The sequence below is a fragment of the Pelodiscus sinensis genome, chromosome 19 (assembly GCF_052426305.1).
Source record: "Pelodiscus sinensis isolate ZL-2025 chromosome 19, ASM5242630v1, whole genome shotgun sequence".
Classification (NCBI taxonomy): domain Eukaryota; kingdom Metazoa; phylum Chordata; order Testudines; family Trionychidae; genus Pelodiscus; species Pelodiscus sinensis.
Genome location: NC_143070.1, coordinates 11,459,827 through 11,481,254, shown reverse-complemented (window position 1 = coordinate 11,481,254; position 21,428 = coordinate 11,459,827). Strand labels below are relative to the sequence as shown.

The following is a 21,428-nucleotide window of genomic DNA, read 5'->3' as shown; positions in this document are numbered from 1 at the left end:
GTGTCCCTCAGGCTACGTCTACACTGGCAGCTTCTTGCGCAAGAACTGTTTTGCGGAAGAGTTCTTGCCCAAAAAGTCTTCCACAAGAGCGCGTCTACACTGGCATGTGCTTTTGCACAAGAGATGTGGACGCCCTCTTGCGCAAGAAAGCGCTGATGGCCAGTTTAGCCATAGCGATTTCTTGCGCAAGAAATCCCCCTTTGCGGCAACAATCCATTTCCTAGAGGGGGGAACACACCAGAGAGCAACCAGACAGGAGCAGATGGAAACATTTTATTAAAGCAAATGATTCACTCTCAGTTCCCGACACAAAAGTTACACAGGGGCTGGGCAGGGAGGGGTCCCTGCCTCTGTGTGTGGGGGGCTGGGAATGGGTGACGGGGAGGGGTCACTGGACGTTCCCTGTTTTGTTCTCTCCCTCTGGGGCACCTGGCACTGGCCACTGTGGGCCGACAGGACACGGGGCTGGATGGGCCTCTGGTCTGACCCAGTCTGGCTGCTCTGATGTTCCCTGGTGAGCGCCCCCCATAGACTAGCTCAAGCAGCTCCCTGCCGGGCCTGCTGGCTTGTCCCAGACACTCCTATCCCCCGTCACTCAGGCTGGGGGCTCACAGCGTCATGCCAGGGATTTTCTGGGCAGCTACAATTCCAGGCATCGCCGTTCAGCGTTGCAATAGCCCAGCCCCCGCCTGGAGCTCGCTCCTTGTCTCCAGCTCTGCAGGGGAGAGCAACGTTCCCAGCAGGCAGCAGCTTCAGGAGCCAGGGCCAGCTGCTTTCCTGAGCCCAGCTGGCCCCCAGAGCCCAAAGGTGGGGGAGGGGAGAGGGGACTAGTGAGGGGCAGAGCCATGGGGGTGGATGATTTGTGTGACCTGATCTGAACTCTGCCTGTCCCCAGCAAGGTTGCTAGTTCTGTCTCTATCCAGCCTCCAGCTCTGCCCTTCAGGGCCTGTCTGCTCCTCTGTCCTTCCACCTCCCTTAAGTGGAGCTGCAGGGAGGGAGGGGAAGGAGCTTCCAGGGGTCATAGAGGTGAGGAGCCAGGGGCTGGGTACAGAGGAGTCCTCCAGGGTCACACAGACTGGGGTGTGTGAGGCCAGAGGGGCTGCTGTCAGGGAGACAGTCGGAGCTCGGTGTTTGTGCCCCACCCCACCCAGATCCAGGGTCGGATGCTCTGCCCAGGGAGGGAGCCCGGCGGGAAAGTGAAGATCGGGGCTTTGGCAGCAGCATCGATAAATGTCACCAGCCCCCAGTCACAGTCCAGACAAACCCGGATCCTGCTGGGGGGGCTCAGGGGCAGGGGGGTTGCAGGGTCAGTGAGAGCCCGGAACTGACCCCACCACCACCCCACAGCCCAGATCCCCTCTTTGGGGCTCAGGCTGATCCCTCCCTTTCTGCTCACAGACTGTCTGGCCACCCCCAGAGACCAGATCCCTTCCTTGGGGGGTGGAATGATCCCTCCCTTCCTCTTCACAGACTCTCTGGCCACCCCCAAAGCCCAGTATTGCCCATCCCCCACCTCCACCTCCCAGTAATGTCTCCCTGAGGTGAAGCCCTCACGGCCGAGTACACAGGACACACTGTCAAATCTCTCCCGGATGTCGGGCCGTGGCTGCCGTGTGTTTCCCAGTCTCACACGTTTCCCATCCTCTGACAGGACGAGCTGGGGATGCGCCGTGTCTGGATCCAGAGTCACGTTGGCTGGGGGAGAATCAGAGCGTGAGGGGCAGAGCTCAGCCCTGGGGGGGTCGATGGCGTCAGGGACAGAATCTGCCCCAGCTGGGCAGTGACTCAGGGACTCTCCTTCCTCCAGGGGCGCCCGGCTCTGAGTGGGGAGCAGCCCTGAGGTCTCAGCCCAGCCCAAGGGGCAGCTCACTCCTCTGGCAGGGAGGGGCCGTGGCAGAGAGAAGGGGTCAGAGGGGCCCTGACACTGGGAATCTGCCCCCCTCTCCCTGGGCTGGGGACAAGCGACTCTGGGCCGGGGACCCCAGAGGGACGGGATGGAAACTGCCTGGTCAGGGCTGGCTGAATCCAGGCCCTGCCCTCGGCTAGGCCCCTCCCCATTGAAATGTCCCCGGGTCCCAGCTGCCTCTGGGCAGGGTTTGTGATTCCCCCTGGGACATGTCTCCCCCGCACGGCCCGTCTGGGCTTGGCTCCTTTCCTGCCGCGCTGGGGCTCTGGGCCGAGCTCCAACCTGCCCCCCAGCAGGTTGCTCAGCCTCCGGCCCAGCGCCCAGACCCCGCAGAGCCAGCAGGGAGGGGCAGGGACCGGCCCCAGCTGAGCTGGGCGGGAAGAGGCTGAACAAGGCGAGTCCTGCCCTGGGGGTGCCCAGGCGCCGTGCGGAGGGATCGGGGGTGTCTCTGTCCCAGCCATGGCAGAGGCTGACTCAGGGGCTGACAGAAGGAAGAGGGGCTCAGGGAGCTGAGGGGGGTCCCAGCGGGGGCTGGGTGGAGGGAAAGAGAAGCTGAGCTCACGTGGGGAGAGACGAAAAGGGGAACAGGACCAGAGCTCTGCTCTCAGCAGCTCCCCAGCTGCCTGCCATGGGCCCAGGACTGGTTTGATCCATCCCTTCCCCCCGGCAGAGCAGGGACCCTCCCATGGACTCTTGGGTCCTCTGCTGGGAGCAGGAGAAAGAGCAACGTCCCCACGTGCCCCAGAGTCCATGCTGGGCACAGCCCGTCAGTCACTGGGGGGAAGAGAAACTCCCCTCTTGGACCTCCCCACTCCCTTCCCCAGAGAACAAGGGGAAGGGATGGGTAGCAGGCTTCAAACTAGTAACAGAAAGTTCTTCTTCCCAAAGCAAAGAGTCAACCTGTGGAACTCCTTGCTGCAGGAGGCTGTGAAGGCTACAACTAGAACAGAGTTTAAAAAGAAGTTAGATCAATTTATGGAGGTTGGGTCCATGGAGTGGTATTAGCCAGGGGGCAGAAATGGTGACCCTGGCCTCTGTTTGTGGAAGGCTGGAGATAGATGGCACGAGACAAATGGGTTGGTCATTGTCTTTGGTCCATTCCCTCCAGGGTACCTAGTGTTGGCCGCTGTTGGCAGACAGGCTACTGGGCTAGATGGACCTTTGGTCTGACCCAGGACGGCTATTCTAAGTTCAGGGCTCAGGGTTGGGGGTCTCACTGGACCACCCTGATTTTCATGCAAACCTGCTCCTGGGTGGCCAGGCTGGCAGCTATCCTGCCCTAGACGGCCACTTTCCTGTGCCTAGTGCGGAGGTTGTGGATGAGGTCTTCACTAAACCAGGCAGGCGCCCGCCTCTTGCGGACCTGGGCAGGCTCCCATGAGCCGCCAGCCTAGTCCCGGGAAGAGGCGGAGGGCTGGGTGGCAGCGGGTGGCTGGCTAGTGCTGGCAGGCTTGCACCTGGCATGGGCACCGTAGCCAGACCGTGCCCCTTTAAGGGCTCCAGGGCTGGGAGGGGGGCAGAATAGTTTCCCTGGTGGTGCCCAGAGTGGCCACCAGGGAAAGCTGGGGAGGGCTAGCCTCCCACTAGTTCGAATTAAGTGGCTACACAGCCCTTAATTCAAACTAGTTAATTCGAACTAGGCTTAGTCCTCGTAGAATGAGGTTTACCTAGTTCGAATTAAGCGCTCCGCTAGTTTGAATTAAGTTCGAACTAGCGGTTTGCATGTGTAGCGCCTATCAAAGTTAATTCTAACTAACGTCTGTTAGTTCGAATTAACTTTGTAGTGTAGACATACCCTTGGGGATTCCTGGAGATAAAGGGCTCTGGGCTGGGGGGTTGGACTCTGGGCTGGGGCTCTGGGCTGGCTCAGGAGGAGGCGTTTGGAGGCAGGAGGAGGCCCCTGTGCCGGTGAAAGCTGGGGGAGGGGCAGTTTGTGGCTCTGTTCCCATGGCTGGGGCCTGGCCAGAGGTGCTAAACAGCCTGCCCGGTGCCTGTCCTTTGGCACCGCACTGCGCCTGACAGCAGGCCTGGCTCTGAGGGGGGCACGAGGCCTGAGGCAGCTCACCTGGTCTATACAGGCTGAGGGGTCCCTCCAGTGCATCCGGCAGAGAGTCTGGGGGAGGAGAGGGGGAGATTCAGGTTTGCACGGGGAGCCCAGAGCCGGGTTGTCACGTCACAGACACACTCAGGCCTTGTTCACTTCCCGCCTTTTGTCGGTGCCTAGGCCCAGGCCCTGCAGAGACTTTGGCATCAAAGCAGCTTTTGGCACTTTAGTCCCTTGATTAGGGTTACCAGGTAGTCTAAAAAAATTACTGGACACACTTGATGGGGGAGGGGGGAAGGGACCATCCGGGAGGGGAGCAGGGCTGGCTGGGAGGAGGGGGGGGGGAAGCAGAGTTGGTGGGAGGGGGGCTTCGGGTGCAGCGGGGCTGGCTGGGAGAGATCGGGGGGGGGGGGCAGCCGGCGGGAAGCAGAGCTGGCAGAGGGGGTTCAGGGGCAGCGGGGTTGGCCGGGGGAGATTGGGGGATGGGCACCTGGAAGGAAGCAGAGCTGGAGGGGACGGGAAGGGTTGGGGACAGCAGGGCTGGCCGGGGGAGATCAGGGTGGAGGGGGGTGGCCAGTAGGAGTGGGGTTGGCCGGGGGAGGTTGGGAGAAGGAGAACCAGCCGGCAGGAAGCAGGGCTTGGCAGAGGGAGCGTATCGGCCAGAGGGGAGCAGGACTAACCCGGGCATGTGCAGATCCGGAGGTGCTGCCTGTCCCATGCACAGTCCCAGTGAAGCGAGTCCGGCTGCAGCTCCACAACGTGCCTGTCCAGCGCTCAGGAGCACACACAAGGCTTCCCCTCCTCCCCAAGGCATCACTCCCAGCGCAGGTCGCGCCCCCTCCCAGCCACTCCCCCGCCCCCTTCAGGCTTCTGGATGCCAGAAAACCAGAAAATACCGGACACTGCACATGTCCAGTATTTTTCAAAATTTTTTTACTGGATAGAGGGCACAACAATCAGGCTGTCTGATAGAACACCGGACACCTGGCAACCCTACCCTTGATGCTAATGGGAGGTGAGGGGTTGTGTGTGAACTCCTGGCTCTCGCTGGGCGCTGCAGGGCTGTTTGCTTAGTGTGTCTACATGGAGCAGCACGATGGGGTGCTGGCCTCCAGAGGCAGCAATCAGAATGAGGAGAAAACCACTTTATCCCTGGGGAAACTGAGGCAGGGTGGTGGGCTCCATGGTCCATATCCACCCTGTGCCGGCAGAGCAGGGTGGGGAGGCCACTTGTGACCCACTGCTCAGTGGCTGCAGGGGCCGGAGTCGGGCTTGGCTTAGGCAGAGTCACATCCCGGTTACAATGGTCCCGTGTGCCTGGGCCAGGGACCAGAGAGCCAGAGGCCCAGTGTTACACAGCCCACGTCTCCCTGTCCCTCCCCACTGCCTTCTCCATCCCTCCCCTCCCCCACCTTCTCAGAGACAGGCCTTGGGCCTGCAGCTGCTGGGAGGCAGCACAAGAGGCAGGACCAGAGCTCAGGGAGGGGCTGGGCCCAGCTCCAGCAAACAGCTTGTAACTGAGAGGCCAGATTTCAAATGGCCCCTTTTGGTCCCCAAGAACTGCCCCTGCAGCTCCTACCATCCCCACCTGCATCTGTGGGGGCTGCACCGCCCTGGGGTAGGGGCGGACTGGCAATCAAAATAGGCCCAGGAAATGGGTTGAGAACGGCCCACTTTTTCACATCAAAGAATGTTTTTTAATTTACTCTTTGGCCCCCATTAGCCACATACACCCATGACCCATTAACTACGCCCCTGACCCCTGTTAACCATGCTACTGACCCCCATTAAGCAGGCCTCTGGAGGTAACATGCTTGGGGCAAGATGGACACATGACCAGAAGTAAAAGGTGTCATGGGACCCCCTCCTAAGAACTTTTCCCACCATCCTCCTACCAATAGGGATTAGTTGGCCCCCACCGAACCCCCCCTCATGCAACTATCCTGCAATTGCATTAGCCCAACGTGTGTGACATTAACTCGGGGGCAGAGAGGCTGGGGGAAATGTTCCCTTTAAGAGTTTCCTCCCATGAGCAGAATGAATTTTGTGTTGTGCACCTGTACTGAGTTAAGGTGGCTTGTTTGGATGTGCCACTGTGGCACCCACGTTATTAATAAATATCTTATGAACCTCTCCCTTTTCCCTCTGCTACCATGTCTCTTCCCCTTGCTCCATCAGCTCCCCTGGTGCCTGCTGCCCCCCAACCCCTCACTCTCCTCTGCTTGAGAGGTTGTGGAATCCCCATCTCTGGAGCTATTTAAGAGTAGGTTAGATAAATGTCTATCAGGGATGGTCTAGACAGTATTTGGTCCTGCCATGAGGGTAGGGGACTGGACTCGATGACCTCTCGCAGTCCCTTCCAGTCCTAGTACTCTATTATTCTATGATTGGCATTTGTCTCTCCTCCAACCCATCCCTTGGTGCCTTCCCCTGACCTGCCCTCCTCCCCTCAGCACAAGCCCCTTCCTCTCCCAGTCCTTCCTCCTATTTTCCCCCTTCCCCTATCCCACCTACCTTCTTCCTTCCAGTTTGCGGGGCTGGAGTCTGCGATTGGGCCCCAGAAGTTCCTGCAGCCTTGACCCCAGCTGCTTGCGGGGCTCCAGACCATATTTCAGGCCTGGAGCTGGGCGGCACAATGTTAATTTTACTGAAGTCCACGCATTCCATTAGCAGGAACACAGGGGTTGGGGGAAGTCACCCCCCCGACCCACCATGCAGAGCATGCCTGTGTAAGCGGGTCCATACCAGAGACGTAGCGAGGGTGTTTTGCACCCAGGGGAAAAGGCCAATTTTGTTACTGTGGATCATATTACAGTAAACTTCCGATAATCCGGCACCTTTGGGACCCAGGGGGTGCCAGATTATCAGATATGCCGGACTATCAGAAGGGGGGGCTATGAGGGATCTGGGGTGGGGGAGCGTGCCACCCCAGACCCTTCATAGCCCCCCCTTCCGATAGTCTGGCTCTGCCCCAGGCGTCCCTGATTCAGCCGCTGCTGAAACTGACCAGCAGCGGCTGAATCGGAGACGTCTGGGGCAGAGCAGCTGGAGTGCTGCCGGGTTGGTCGGGTAGCGCCGACCCTTGGCGCAGCGAGACCAACTGGGCAGCACCCCAGCTGCTCTTGGGGAAGCCTGGGGCAGAGCAGCTGGGGTGCTGCTGGGTTGGTCCCGCAGCGCCGCTCCTCGGCGCTGCGGAACCAACCCGGCAGCACCCCAGCTGCTCTGCCTCAGGTGTCCCCAAGTCAGACGCTGCTGATACTGATCAGCAGCTGACTCCAGGAAGCCCGAGGCAGAGCTGCTCTGCCCCGGGCCTCCCTGAGTCAGCCACTGGTTAGTTTCAGCAGCGGCTGAATCAGGATCCCTGGGGAAGAGCAGCTGGGAGGCTGCCGGGTTGGTCCCTTAGCGCCGAGGAGCAGCACTGCAGGACCAACCCAGCAGCACCCCAGGCCTCCCCAAGTCAGCCGCTGCTGAAATTGACCAGCTGCTGATTCTAGGAAGCCCCGGGCAGAGCAGCTCTGCCTCAGCCTTCCTAGAGTCAGCCGCTGGTCAATTTCAGCAGCGGCTGAATCGAGGACACCTGAGGTGCTGCCTGGTTGGTCCCGCAGCCCCCAGGGGGCAGCGCTAGGGGACATTCCCACCATTCCTCACAGCTACTCACCTGTGTTGTTGCTTGGTGAGTAGCTGCTCCTCAAATGAGGAAATCTAATGTAAATGTACTGCGCAGGCGCACAGTTCAGAGAGGGCTCAAGAGCTACTCTTAGAGCCCCTGAGATTTACCGGTAGCTCATGATCTACTGGTTGGTGACCACAGCCTTAGAGCCACATGGAGGGAGCAGCCTGCAGTTTAAAGTGATCTGGGGCTGCAGCAGGCAGGGAGCTCAGCCTGCCTTGGGGGTGCTGCAGAGCTGCCTTTGGCACCCCAGCCTCTCCTGCACCCCCACTCTGTACCCTCTGTCCCAGGTGATAACTCCCTCCCAGACCCTGTAGCCCCTCCTGCACCCCTCCCCCAGGCCAGAATCCTCTCCTACATCCACACCTCCTCCCATTCCCCTGCCCCAGGTCACCACCCACACCCTCTGCAGTCTGCACCCCCCTTTTCCCCTTCTCCCAGGTCACAGCTCCCTCCCCGAACCTGTACCCCCCTCCTACACTTCTCCCCCAGGCCAGAATCCTCACCGGCATCCAGACCCCCTCCCTGACCCTACACCCTAATCTGCGACCCTGGTCACCACCCCAAACTCCCTCTCAGACCCCACACCATCTCCTGCAGCCCAGTCCCTTACCCTGTGTGGCCTTCTGTATGCAACACCCACCCTAAACCCTGCACCCCCACCATAGCAAAGTGTGGGCCTTGGCCACTTTCCAAAATCTTGTAGTGGCCCCCACCTAGAATTATTGCCCCCCAGCATTGATGCTGATTGGCTCCGCTTGGGCCTGGTGAGCCGTGTGCTTGCCAGAAGGGAAAAGTTTTCTACAGTGACCTTGCTCTTAAAGTGCCGTGTTCCTGAGTTGCTTTGCAGGACCCAGATGTGTTGCTCACACAAGGTGTTTGCAGAGATACCCAGAGTGACCTGCCCAGGCCAGGGAGCGACGTCCAGAACCCCCTGCAGAGAAGTGCCCCATGCACATCAGAAAAGAGAGTAACTTGAAAATTGCTTGAGCAGCAAAAACCCTCCAGCAATTCAAAGTTCCTGTGTGAGCTGTGCACAAATCACACAAGGTACTGACTGTCCCCAACACAAAGGGGATTGGAACAGAACTCATCCGGGTATAATCTGGATGGTTCTAACAGGTCAGATACTGTCAGGGGTCATCCTGCTATCACAGGAGAAATGCACCATGACTCGCCTATGCCCCAGGAGAAGGGAACTGGGCGTGTTTCTCTCTCTCTGGCGTTTCTCACTCTCACACTCACTGAAATTGCAAAAACTGCTTCTGAACAAACAAGGGTTTGAATTAATCAGCCTGAGTGTCTTGGAACCCAAGCCAGTGTCATTCACCCCGCAGTTATATGGAAGCATCATCTAATTATGAACCAATTGACCAGCGCCATTCTCCTTCCAGGGTCCCACTTTCCCCTCCTCCATCCCCCCAAGGTACCTTTGAACTCCCTCAGCGTCTCCGACAGCGCAGTCACTTTCTGGGAGAAACCATGGACTCGCTCTTCCAGTTGAGGAGCCATCTCATCCGGCTGCTGGGCCTGCCCCTTCTCACACCTGGGGAGAAGCAACATCCCATGGTGGCAATGCAGTGATTCTCAGCCTTTTCAAGCATATGGACCTCTTTTCAATCCATGAAAATTTCACGGACCCCCTCCCCTCCCTGGGGGAGAAACAAAGAAAACAAAAAGAAAAAGAACGTAAGAACAGCCGTACTGGGTCAGACCAAAGGTCCATCTAGCCCAATATCCTGTCTGCTAACAGTGGCCAGCACCAGTTGCCTCAGAGAGGATGGACCGAAGACAATGATCAAGCGATTTGTCTCCTGCCATCTCTCTCCAGCCTCTGACAAACAGAGAACAAGGACACCATTTCTACCCCCGGCTAATAGCCTTTTATGGACCTAACCTCCATGAAATTATCTAGCTTCTCTTTAAACTCTGTTATAGTCCTAGCCTTCACAGCCTCCTGCAGCAAGGAGTTCCACAGGTTGACTACATGCTGTGTGAAGAAGAACTTTCTTCTATTCGTTTTAAACCTGCAACCCATTAACTTCATTTGGTGTCCTCTAGTTCTTCTATTATGGAACTAATAAATAACTTTTCTTTATTCACCCTCTCCACTCATGATTTTATAGACCTCTATCATATCTCCCCTTAGTCTCCTCTTTTCTAAACTAAAAAGTCCCAGTCATTTTAACCTCTCTTCATATGGAACCCATTCCAAACCCCTAATCATTTTACTTGCCCTTTTCTGAACCCTTTCCAAGGCCAAAATATCTTTTTTGAGGTGAGGAGACCACATCTGTACACAGTATTCAAGATGTGGGCATACATAGTTTTATACAGGGGCAGTAAGATATTCCGTGTCTTATTTTCTATCCTTTCTTAATAATTCCTAGAATCCTATTTGCCTTTTTGACTGCTGCTGCACACTGTGTGGAAGTTTTCAGGGAACTATCCACGATAACTCCAAGAGCTCTTCCCTGATTTGTCGTAGCCAAATTAGCCCCCTTTATACTGTACGTATAGTTGGGGTTATTTTTCCCAATGTGCATTACTTTACACTTATCCACATTAAATTTCATTTGCCATTTTGTTGCCCAATCATTCAGTTTGGTGAGGTCTTCTTGGAGTCCCTCACAGTCTGCTTCTGTCTTGACTATCCTAAACAGTTTGGTATCATCCGCAAACTTTACCACCTCACTGCTTACCCCTTTCTCCAGATCATTTATGAATAAGTTGAAAAGGATTGGTCCCAGGACTGACCCTTGGGAGACACCACTGGTTACCCCTCTCCAATCTGAAAATTTACCATTTATTCCTACCCTTTGTTTCCTGTCTTTTAACCAGTTCTCAGTCCAAGAAAGGACCTTCCCTCTTATCCCATGGCCATGTAATTTACACAAGAGCCTTTGGTGAGAAACCTTGTCAAAAGTTTTCTGAAAATCAAAGTATGCTATATCTACTGGATCCCCCTGTCTGCATGTTTGTTAACCCCTTCTACGAACTCTATGGGTATATCTACACTAACCCCCTACTTCGAACTAGGGTGGCTAATGTAGGCATTCGAACTTGCAAATGGAGCCCGAGATTTAAATATCCCGGGCTTCATTTGTATGTTCCCGGGCGGGCGCCATTTTTAAATGCCCTTAGTTCGAACTGACTGCCCGTGGCTACATGTGGCAGTCAGAAGTTAATCCAAACTAAGTCCTTAGTTTGGATTAACTGTTACACCTCATTGCAGGAGGAGTAACAGTTAATACGAACTAAGGATTTAGTTCAGATTCACTTCTGACTGCCGCATATAGCCATGGGCAGTCAGTTCGAACTAAGGGCATTTAAAAATGGCGCCCGCCCGGGAACATACAAATAAAGTCCGGGATATTTAAATCCCGGGCTTCATTTGCAAGTTCGAATGTCTACATTAGCCACCCTAGCTCAAACTAGGGGGCTAGTGTAGACATTCCCTAGAAGATTAGTAAGACAGGATTTCCATTTACAGAAACCATGTTGACTTTTGTCCAACAAATTATGTTCTTCTACATGCCTAACAATTTTGTTTCTTTACTATTATTTTGACTAATTTGCCCAGTACTGAACTTAGATTTACCAGTCTGTAATTGCCAGGATCGCCTCTAGAGCCCTTTTTAAATATTGGTGTCACGTTAGCTACCTTCCAGTCATTAGGTGCGGAAGCCAATTTAAAGAATCCTTGTATTAAGAAACTTTGTATGAGGTAAAGAAAAAATGTCTTTTGAACTCTCCCCTTTCCTTGATTGCCCTGTTGAAATGAATGAGGTGTGAATGGAGAATGAAAGGGGAGCACCTCCAGCAGCAGCTGCAAAGGTGGAGAAAGTCTGGGATCCAGACCCAAGCCAATACATGTGCAGTGAGCTCATTAAGAAGACTGGACATACAGACGACTTGGGAGTCCAGCAGCAAGTGCCTGCCCTTGGAAGAACTTTCCTAGAAGCATTATAAAGGCGAGGTGATGACTAACTGGATCCACGAGGGGGATAAATAGGAGGCATCCTGCAGGGGGACCCCGGATTTTCGTCTTGTCAACATGGGAGCATTGATCCGGATAGGCAGAAGCCTGGCTCCACCCCTCCCCCATCTAACTCACCTGGCCAGTGCAGTTAGGGGGAGCAACTATTGGTAACAACAAGATGGAGTGTGGTTGTGTCTGTGTGTGTGAGTGCGTGAGTGTGATGTATCATATGCATATGATAAAGTGTTGATTGATCTATGTATGTTCAGTAAATGAGGCCTGTTGCCTTATTCCCCTGAAAAAGATCCCGGGTGCTTCTTTTAAGCACAACACACACAGGTCTCCAAACAGCCCTCGGGCAGGAAAGACCCTGGATCCCTGCTGCCCTGTGCTGAATGGTGCCCAGCGCCCAGCAGGGACAGGCCCACGTCCCACCCCTCAGTCCTGGGGCAGCCAGTCCCCAGGGCGGTGACATGGGTAGAATATGCCACAGGCCAGTCTGCGCCTTCCCCTGGGTAACTGCAGAGTCGTCTCTAAAGGGGCGAGGGCCTCAGGGTTAAATGGGTCAGAGATTTGAATCCCAAATGTGACCTTCCCGCACGTTCTGCTGTGGAGCCCTGGGGAGAGGCAGCAACAACTTCACTGCCCAGTGTTTCCCTAGCGCTGTGAGGGGGTGAGAGCCACCTACCTGGTCAAGGTGCCTCTGATCTCCTGTGAGAGAGAGAGAGAGAGAGATATATATATATATATATATATATATATATATATATATATATATATATATATATATATATATATATATATATTCAGTCCCACCTGACACACACTGTGAATTCCAAGGGAGAGATTTGGCAAGTGAGGGGAAACTAGACTTTGCCTGGCCCCAGGGCCACGGATCCCCTGAGCGAATGGGGCTTTGCCATCGCTAGTCTCTCTGTGCCTGTGGGTCTGCACAAAACAACAATTCACATGCCAGGGCGGCACACATGGAGCTGCCTGGTGACCTCTGACTCCTGTGCCCACCTCTTAGGGCAGCGTTTCTCAAACTGTGGATCTTGACCCTCCGGGGGATCGCAAACAGCTGAGAGGGGGGTTGCGGTATCACAAGTTTTAGAACCCCTGTGTTAGGGGCTGTCCTGTCTCTGTGGTGGGAGCTGGAAAATTTCCCCCTCAGTCTCACCTGCAGGAATTCACTCGCTGGCTTCTGACACTTCCCCTCCAGCTCCCGGATCCGCTCGCTGAGCCGGGAAATCTGCTCCGAGAGTTTGGTGACAGTGTCAGTCCCTGCCTCCACTATCATCTCGTCCAGCTTCTGCAGCTGGGCCAGCAGGAGTCGCTCTTGTTCCTCCAGGAACTGCCGCAGCTGCTGAAACTGGGTCACAATCTTCTGCCGCTCGGCTTGTGTCCGTTTCTGGAAGAAGAACCAAAGGAAGAACATCACCATCACTAGGGGAACATGGATGGAGCCTGGGGTCCTTCTCAGAGCGCTGAGTGTGCAGGGGGGAATCTCTGCAAATTCTAAGTTACCAGACAGTGAACAGTCTCCTGCAGTTACTAGAGAGAGAATTTTCTCACGTCATCCCATACGGCCCCAGAATCTCATAAAAGATGTTTCCGTGTCTGACATGCTTTGGATCGTGTGTGGCTGATGGTCTCAGTGACGCCGAGCCAAAGCAGCAGGGAGCAGGACTCAGCACTAGCTCTTGGTGACATTTTCCGCATTACATTTTTTTCCTGGGAAAATGCAGATTTGTCACCAAAGGAACATTTAATGAATTACTGGTGATGTCACTGGTTGTCATGATGCAGAAATAAATACATGACAAATAAACATATTTGCTTAATTTTTTCTAGAGTTTAAAGTCTGACTTATTTTTGAAACTATCCTTGTGTTTTATAAAATTATTTTTTAAGGAAATGGTCAACTTGAAACAAAACATTCTGATTTTTGCTCCCTCCCCCCGCCCAAATTCATTTGACCAAGCAAAAAAATCAAATTTGTGATTTGCTAATAATTTTAAAAATAGATTTTTTTTGTTCAACTAATTTTGTTAATATCCTGCCAGCAAAGATCTAGCATTTGTTCAGGTCTACGCAGAGCCACGCTCGCAGAGACAGGTGGGAAGAAAAAAACAAATGAACCTGTGAGAGAAAAGCAGGCACCCAAAGTGAACGACAGCAATGGAGAAACTGTCCGGGCAGAAAGGGTGCGTTTACACAGCAGCGTTATTACAGAATAGCAGCAGTTATTCCACAGCAATTCTGATATTTATAAATGAATTCAAAATAACAGGCCGCTCTATTCTGACTTCTGTAAACATCGTTCCATGAGAAATAAGGTCTCTTCTCATCTGAAGAAGTGGGCTGTGCCCATGAAAGCTCATGAAACCATCTACACGTTGTGTTACTCTTTAAAGTGCTACCAGCCTATTTGTTGTTTTTTAAGTTTATCCTGTTACAGGCTGTGACGTAGTGGGGGTACCTGGCTGGTTTCTATGCTGCTGGCTCTGGGGTAACCCCCACTGGCTGCCGTGGGTACCACGACCCAGCAAAACAGGATGAGTCACAATGCAAACCAGTATGGCCAGACACCCTCCATGGAGAGGAACAAAGGAAGGTGGAATGCTGCCCTGGCTGGGGGGCAGAGCTGGAAGAGAGTGAGTTAGTTGTGGGCTGGGAGCATGGAGGAGACAGCCTAGGGAGAGGGGCTGGAGTTTAGGGGCCCAGTCTCCCCCATCTCAAGGGGGCCTGAGGCATCCTAGCCCAGCTCTGTGACCAGATTCCATCTGTGCTGTGCTGTATCCTGGAGAGGCAATAAACTTCCTCTATTCCACCGGCTGGTGCAGTCTGTTTGTGCCATTTCGGGGTGCAGGAGACGGGGGACCCCCAACGCGCCGTCACACAGGCTAAGTTGACTATCCCCAGAGGCTTCAGTTTACAGTGGGTGTGACAGTGGTTTCCGACCTGTGGTCTTTGTGCCTTTGGGGCCATGGACCATATCAGTAAAAGACTTGGACTAAAAAGCACTGGATAGAATTCAGCTGTTCACACAGACAATCAATTTTCAAAGGGGTCACAGAACCTCCCTTTGACACTTCTAAAGAAGTCCACAAATTCACAGAGGCTGTGTCTAGACTAGCCAGTTTTTCCAGAAAATCAGCCGCTTTTCCGGAAAAACTTGCCAGCTGTCTACACTGGCTGCTTGAATTTCCGCAAAAGCACTGACTTCCTACTTTTTGCAGAAGCACTGACTTCCTATCAGTGCTTTTTGCGGAAATACTATGCTGCTCCTATTCGGGCAAAAGTCCCTTTTGCGCAAAACTTTTGCGCAAAAGGGCCAGTGTAGACAGCTGAGATTTGTTTTGCGCAAAAAAGCCCCGATCGTGAAAATGGCGATCGGGGCTTTTTTGAGCAAAAGCACGTGTAGATTAGCCACGGACGCTTTTCCGCAAAAAGTGATTTTGTGGAAAAGCATCCGTGCCAATCTAGGTGATCTTTTCCAAAAATGCTTTTAACAGAAAACTTTTCTGTTAAAAGAATTTCCAGAAAACTTTTCTGTTAAAAGAATTTCCAGAAAACTTTTCTGTTAAAAGCACTTCCGGAAAATCAGTCTAGACATAGCCAGCGGGTGGAAGTGGCTGGTTTAGGGCCCAACTCTAAGGAGGGATCCTGCTAAAACAATGAATTGTAATTTCTGGGTGCTCATTCCCCGGCTGATCAAGGGAAACAATAATCTGGTCACTAGATTGTCCTGGCTGCTCCTTAGGTCTGATTCGGGATCAGCTCCCTCTGGCTCGCTAGAAAGGCAGGGTCATAATACTAAGTACCTACCAGGTATTTCTGGCTGGTCTTCTCCCTGTTCACTTTCAGTCCCAGCAGCTTTTGTCTCTTGATTCTCAGAGTCTTCAGATGGGCCTGGAGCCTTTCCTGCAGACGCAGAAATATTTCATGTGACTAAGCAAAAAATCAAATGTGAGATTTGCTAATAATTTAAAAATAGATAATTTTTGGTTCAACTCATTTCTGTAATGTCCTGCCAGCGAAGATGTTTAGGTTTTTAGTTTTGTTTCTGTTTTTGTTAGTTTCAGGACTAGAGGGAGGGGAGCTGGCCCAGCACAACCACACACTACTCACGACTGCAGGGCCCGGCAGGTTTATGAGATCAGAGACAGAGTCACAGTAATAGACACTGGGAGTGTTTTCAGAGGGTTTGAAATTGTCAGACCTTGTTACCATAGGGAGCTGGGGTCACATACTCAGAGGCTGCATGCACAGGGGTGGGGGAGATCGCAGGGGAGGGAGCTGGAGGAAAGGAGGGACACTGAGAGCATCGGGGATGTCCTGAGAAGCCAGGGTGCATGGGGGTGGGGAGTGAGGTGTAGAGGAGGGACACAGCCAGGCAGGTGCAGGGTGGAAATCTGGCCTGGCAGCCACCCGTGATGACCTAGCTCTGGCGATTGCAGGTGTTTGCAAACAATCCTCAGTGCCCCTCCCCCGTTCCCACCCCTGCTTCTTTCTTTACCCGCCTGCTGCAGGTCGTGTGCATGAGGCTGTGGCTGGGGCTAGGAGCTCTCTCTGGCTGGCTTGTCCATAGGGTGCCTGGCCCCACGGGGCCCCAATTGCTCCCTGGGGCCCGGGGAGGCCGGTGCTATAGACACCAGTGCATTCTACTCACTACCAGTTATTGCCATTGCCATGAACGTCAGCATGGAAACCAGGGTTGCCAGACAGAGGTTGACTGGCAATCAAAATAGGCCCGGGAAATGGGTTGAGAACGGCCCACTTTTTCACATCAAAGAATGTTTGTTAATTTACTCTTTGACCCCCATTAGCCACACACACCCCGACCCCTGTTAACCATGCTACTGACCCCCATGAGCGAGGCCTCTGGAGGTAACACTCTCGGGGCAAGATGGACACATGACCAGAAGTAAAAGGTGTCATGTGACCCCTCCTAAGGACTTTTCCCACCATCCTCCTACCAATAGGGATTAGTTGGCCCCCACCGAACCCCCCTCATGCAACTATCCTGCAATTGCATTAACCCAACATGTGTGACATTAACTAGGGCGGAGAGGCTGGGGGAAGTGTTCCCTTTAAGAGTTTCCTCCCATGAGCAGAATGAATTTTGTGTTGTGCACCTGTACTGAGTTCAGGTGGCTTGTTTGGATGGTCCACTGTGGCACCCACGTTATTAATGAAGATCTTATAAACCTCTACCTTTTCCCTCTGCTGCCATGTCTCTTCTCCTTGCTCCATCAGCTCCCCTGGTGCCTGCTGCCCCCCAATCCCTCACCCTCCTCTGCTGTCCTGACTCCTGCCCTTCGCACTGCCCTCAGCCCTCCCGAGACCTGCCCCCCTCCACCAGCCTTTCTTTCCCCTCTATGCCCACTCCTCCAGTAGCCCCACTCTGATCATGTGAGCTACCCCTCCTCATCCCCTCTTCTAACACCTCCCTCTACGCACCTGCCCTGCCTCTCTCCTCTGGTGCTGGTCCCTCCCCTGCAGGTGTCTGCCCTTCTGCTTCACCCCCAGAATCCGCTGGCACCTGCACCTTCCCTTAGCCCTGCATCCTTCTGGTGCCTTCCCCTTCCCTCATTGCCCCCGCCCCCTTTGCCCTCTTTTTCCATGATGCCCACCCCTTCACCACCCTCTGCCCCTGTTCATCTCATGCCCCTGTGCCCTCACATATGACTTGCTCCATCACCCCCTTCCTCATTCCCAGCCCTTCTTTCAAGCTTTCACCCAGCACCTCCCCCTCTCCCCTCTAACTCCCAGTGCCCTTCCCCTCTCCTCTCCTCTCCTCTCCTCTCCTCTCCTCTCCTCTCCTCTCCAGCATCACCCTGTCCCCCCTCCCACGGACACCTCCCCTCCTGCCCTTTTCCTCATTGTCTCCACATGGCCCCCCGGCATTTGTCTCTCTTCCACCCTGTCCCTTGGTGCCTTCCCCTTTCTTCCCCTGACCTGTCCCCCTCCCCTCAGCACAAGCCCCTTCCTCTCCCTCTCCTTCCCCCTATATTTCACCGTTCTCCTCCCCCACCTTCTGCCTTCCAGTTTGTGAGGCTGGAGTCTGTGGTCGGGCCCCAGAAGTCCCCACAGCCCTGGACCCAGCTGCTTGTGGGGCTCCAGACCACATGCCGGGCCTGGAGCTGGGCCACGTGGGGCTAATTTTACTGAAGTCCACGCACCAGCTCTGGCTCCCATTAGCAGGAACATGGGGGTGGGGGGAAGTCCCCTCTCTCCCAGATCCTCCAGGTGGAGCACGGCTGTGTAAGCAGGTCTGTACGAGAGGCGGAGCACGCAGCGAGGGTGTTTTGTGCCCGGGGGCAAAGGCCGAATTTGTTTTGGTATGTCTACACTGCTAATGTAGGCATTTGAACTTGCAAATGAAGCCCGGGATTTGCATGTTCCCGGGCGCCGCCATTTTTAAATGCCCCGTAGTTCAAACTACCTGCCCACGGCTACACATGGCACGGACTAGGTAGTTTGAATTAAAGCTCCTAATTCGAACTACTGTTAAACCTCCTTGCAGGAGGAATGGTTGCCAGCTGGCTGGTTGCCGGCAGCTGCGCAGAGCTTCCCCTGCCTCCTTGCAAAGAGGCGGAGGTTCGCAGCTGGCCGTGCTGTTCCCCGGCAACCCCTCCTCGCCAGACGCAAGAAGGCAGGGGAAGCCCCATGTAGCTGTCGGCAAACGTCCGGCTTTTTGGGAAAATCATGTTATTTCGGGGACGGTCGTGTTGTGCGAGAAATGTTCTCTAAAAAAAAAATCGTGCTATCACGAAAACATGTTAAGCGGGCACGTGTTCAGTGAGGAATTACTGTACCTTAAAAACCACTGCTCCCGTCCTCCCACCCAGCTGGCTGCTTCAGCTGCAGTTTGGAGAGAGCCGCTCAGCGGCAGCAGCACTTTGCCGGCCGGCAGCTCCTGGACCCAAGAGCAGCATGTGCTCGTTGGTCCCACCCCAGCCCGGCACCCCCCAGCGTTGTGCCTGGGGGCGGGGGCAACTGCTTCCCCACCCGCCTTCACTATACCTCTAGAGTGGGGAGGGGTGGGAGGGAGAAAGGGCCGTGCTGCCCATGCAGAGCCAGAACTCTGACAGCTGCTCTCAGGAGCAACTTGTTGGGTATATCCCCCTCCTCCTCCAGCAGCCACCAGCGAGCCGGCCCCTTGGCCAACGGCCCACCGGGAAATTCCCGGTAACCCACCGTTCCAGTCCACCCCTGTTGCTAGAGGTCCAGAATTGACCTGGACAGTGCGGTATTTTCATCTCCTGTACGGTAAAAAAATTCAGAAAATACCGTGCACCTGAAATGTCTGGTATTTTCTGATTTTATTCCCTTCCAGGAGGCAAAAACACAGACTCTTCGAGTCAGTATTGGATACCTGGCAACCCTACACACACTCAGCAACTGGGCTCAGCCCCCCTGCTTATCTGTTTCCGCAGGGGAGCTGTCTGGCCTCAGAGGCATTTCTTAAGGGGCCATGTTTTTTCCCTGGTGTTTTTTTTGGAGGTGGGGGAGATTTTGGTATTTTTGGTTAAACCATCTGGCAACCCTAACAGACACATGCTGGGCACAAGGTTTCCCCACTGACTCTGCAGAGATAAATCCCAAAGAGAAACCTGCATGACTGGGATGCTCCCTGTGGCTCAAGAGAGGTAGGTGGGGACGAGGCTGGGCACAGGCTGGCTGACGCTTTCAAGGCAGGCGCTCTCAGCAGGGTCCCTGTAGGCCGGGTGCTTGGGCAGCAGGCCAGGAGAGATTCCAGTGCAGCCCAGCTGATTAGCAGAGCGCCCAGTCACCCACAGCTGGCAGCGGGTGTTTCTACGGGTGGTGCACAGACACACATGCATTGGCGCACAGAACAAAATTTATTCCACATATGGATGGAAAATATTAGCAGGAACATTGGTTGTCAGCCCTGCCTGTGACGTAGTCAATTCTCCTCCCCAGGAAGGGACAATGAAACGCAGGGTGAGGGGTCCTGGGATCTAACCCGGCGAGAGATATGTCAAACAGAGGCACAGGAAAAGCCAGAGGGAGGAGGTCCATGGAGAAGGCAGAGGAGACCCTGGACCTTGGAGACAGAGGAGACCTCAAAGTCCTGAGAGTCCCTGCTGGGAGAGCAGGACTGTTACTGGCCACAAAAAAATGCCACTGTGGGTCTTTTCTGGGAAACTGAGGCAGGACTACCCCATACCACGAGGGTCACTCAGGTGCCCTATCACCAGGCTGTCCCTGCTTCCTGCAGTCCCACCCCTGATCCTATCGGCTAGATTCCCAGGGCGGGAGCTGCTCCCCAGAGCTCCCCTCCGTCCCATGAGGGCAGGAATCGCAATCAGCATTTCCCTACCTGGAATTCTTCCGCAGCTTCCTCGGCAGGAATCACGGTGTGAGCTCGGTGCCCCTTGGATCTGTCGCACACCACACAGATGGGGATTTCATCCTCCCTGCAGAAGAGCTTGAGAGGCTCCTGGTGTTTCTCGCACAGTCTCTCTGCGGCTGGTTCCTTCCCTGCCAGCAACCTGAGTGCTCTGGCTGCGTCCACAATACTCCTCAGCTGCCTGTTCGGCCTGAGGTTCCCCTGGGGAAAGGTCCGTCTGCACTGGGGGCAGGAGACGTCTGCAGTGAGCCCCCCCCCAGCACTGGGTGATGCAGGCTCGGCAGTAGCTGTGATCACAGTCGAGAAACACCGGATCATTGAAATACTCCAGGCAGAGAGGACAGGTCATTTCATCCTGGAGTGTCTTTGCTGGATTCGCAGCAGCCATGCTACTCGCAGGGGAGACCAGAGAATTTAGTTTCAGTTTCGTCCGCTGGGAAATGGGCGGGTTGCAGTTTGTATCAATCAGTGCTGCCTTTCTGGGCGTGTTTTCCTGCTCTTTCCTTTTTCAGACTCTATGGAGCCTTTGCATGAAGTGTGATGAGTCCAGACTGACAGTGACTCCTCCAAAACATCTGCCTGGCCCCAAACTTGGGCCTAGGCACTCAGGGTGCATCTACACTGCCCTGTATTTCAGGATAAGCTGTTCTGGAAGATACATTCCAAAATACGAGCATCTACACTGCAGGGAAGCCTCAGAATGAGTCTGAGGCAGGCTCCCCTAAAGGAGATGAGCTACCTCGATGGGGGAGCATTACTTATCAACCCAGGAAGCACTGGGGAGTAATGAATTTGCAGCTCACAGGCCATGTCCAGTTTGGCCCATCTGCAAGTGGCACCCAAGTGGGTGGCATCCCAGGGGCGGGGCAGAGGAGCTCACCAGCGTAGCAGGTTTTCCCGGGTGCTTCTCACACAGAAAGGCCCCTGATGGGACCAGGCAGAAACGTGGTGTCTCTTTCTTGGTGTCTCCTGTTCTGTCCCAGCAGACGCTGCCCCTTCTCCCGCTGGCCTGTGCCTGGCCTCCCTCCGCCTCCCGGCACCACAGAAAGCCCCTTGGCGTGAGCCCGTCCCCTCTCCCAGGCAGGTGCCTCGGTCTCCCCTGCCCCGGGAAGCCAGCTCCTCCTGTGCGCTGCTCGCCAGAGGGGCAGCAGTGAGCGGGGAAGGATGAAGTCCGGCCGAGGCTCACAGCTCGGGCTCAAGCCCCAGCGCAAACCCTGCGGCCGGGCCCTGTCGCTCACCTCCACACACACTCAGAGGGGAGGGGAAGCCCTGTTGCCTCAAGCCCAGAGACGAGGCCTCATCCCACATCCCTGCACTTGGCTTCCCCTCCCCTGGGGCAGGCTGGGCTCTGGGCCTACGTCCCCCTCAGCCCACGGGGAAGGAGGGAGCTGAGAGGGGGCAGGGAAGCAGGAGGCCAGAGCCCCCTCCCCGCAGGCTGGCCCA

General features: G+C 54.8%; 1 pseudogene across 1 annotated transcript; it reads right to left on the bottom strand.

Annotated features, from left to right (window-relative positions):
• Positions 1-259: 259 nt before the first annotated feature.
• Positions 260-20,400, bottom strand: LOC102463090 (zinc finger protein RFP-like; annotated as a pseudogene). The gene is made up of 7 exons (XR_016347270.1): positions 19,956-20,400; positions 15,434-15,529; positions 12,783-13,013; positions 12,291-12,313; positions 9,051-9,166; positions 3,972-4,019; positions 260-1,695 (listed from the first exon to the last, which is right to left on the bottom strand). The product of XR_016347270.1 is annotated as a zinc finger protein RFP-like (transcript).
• Positions 20,401-21,428: the final 1,028 nt, after the last annotated feature.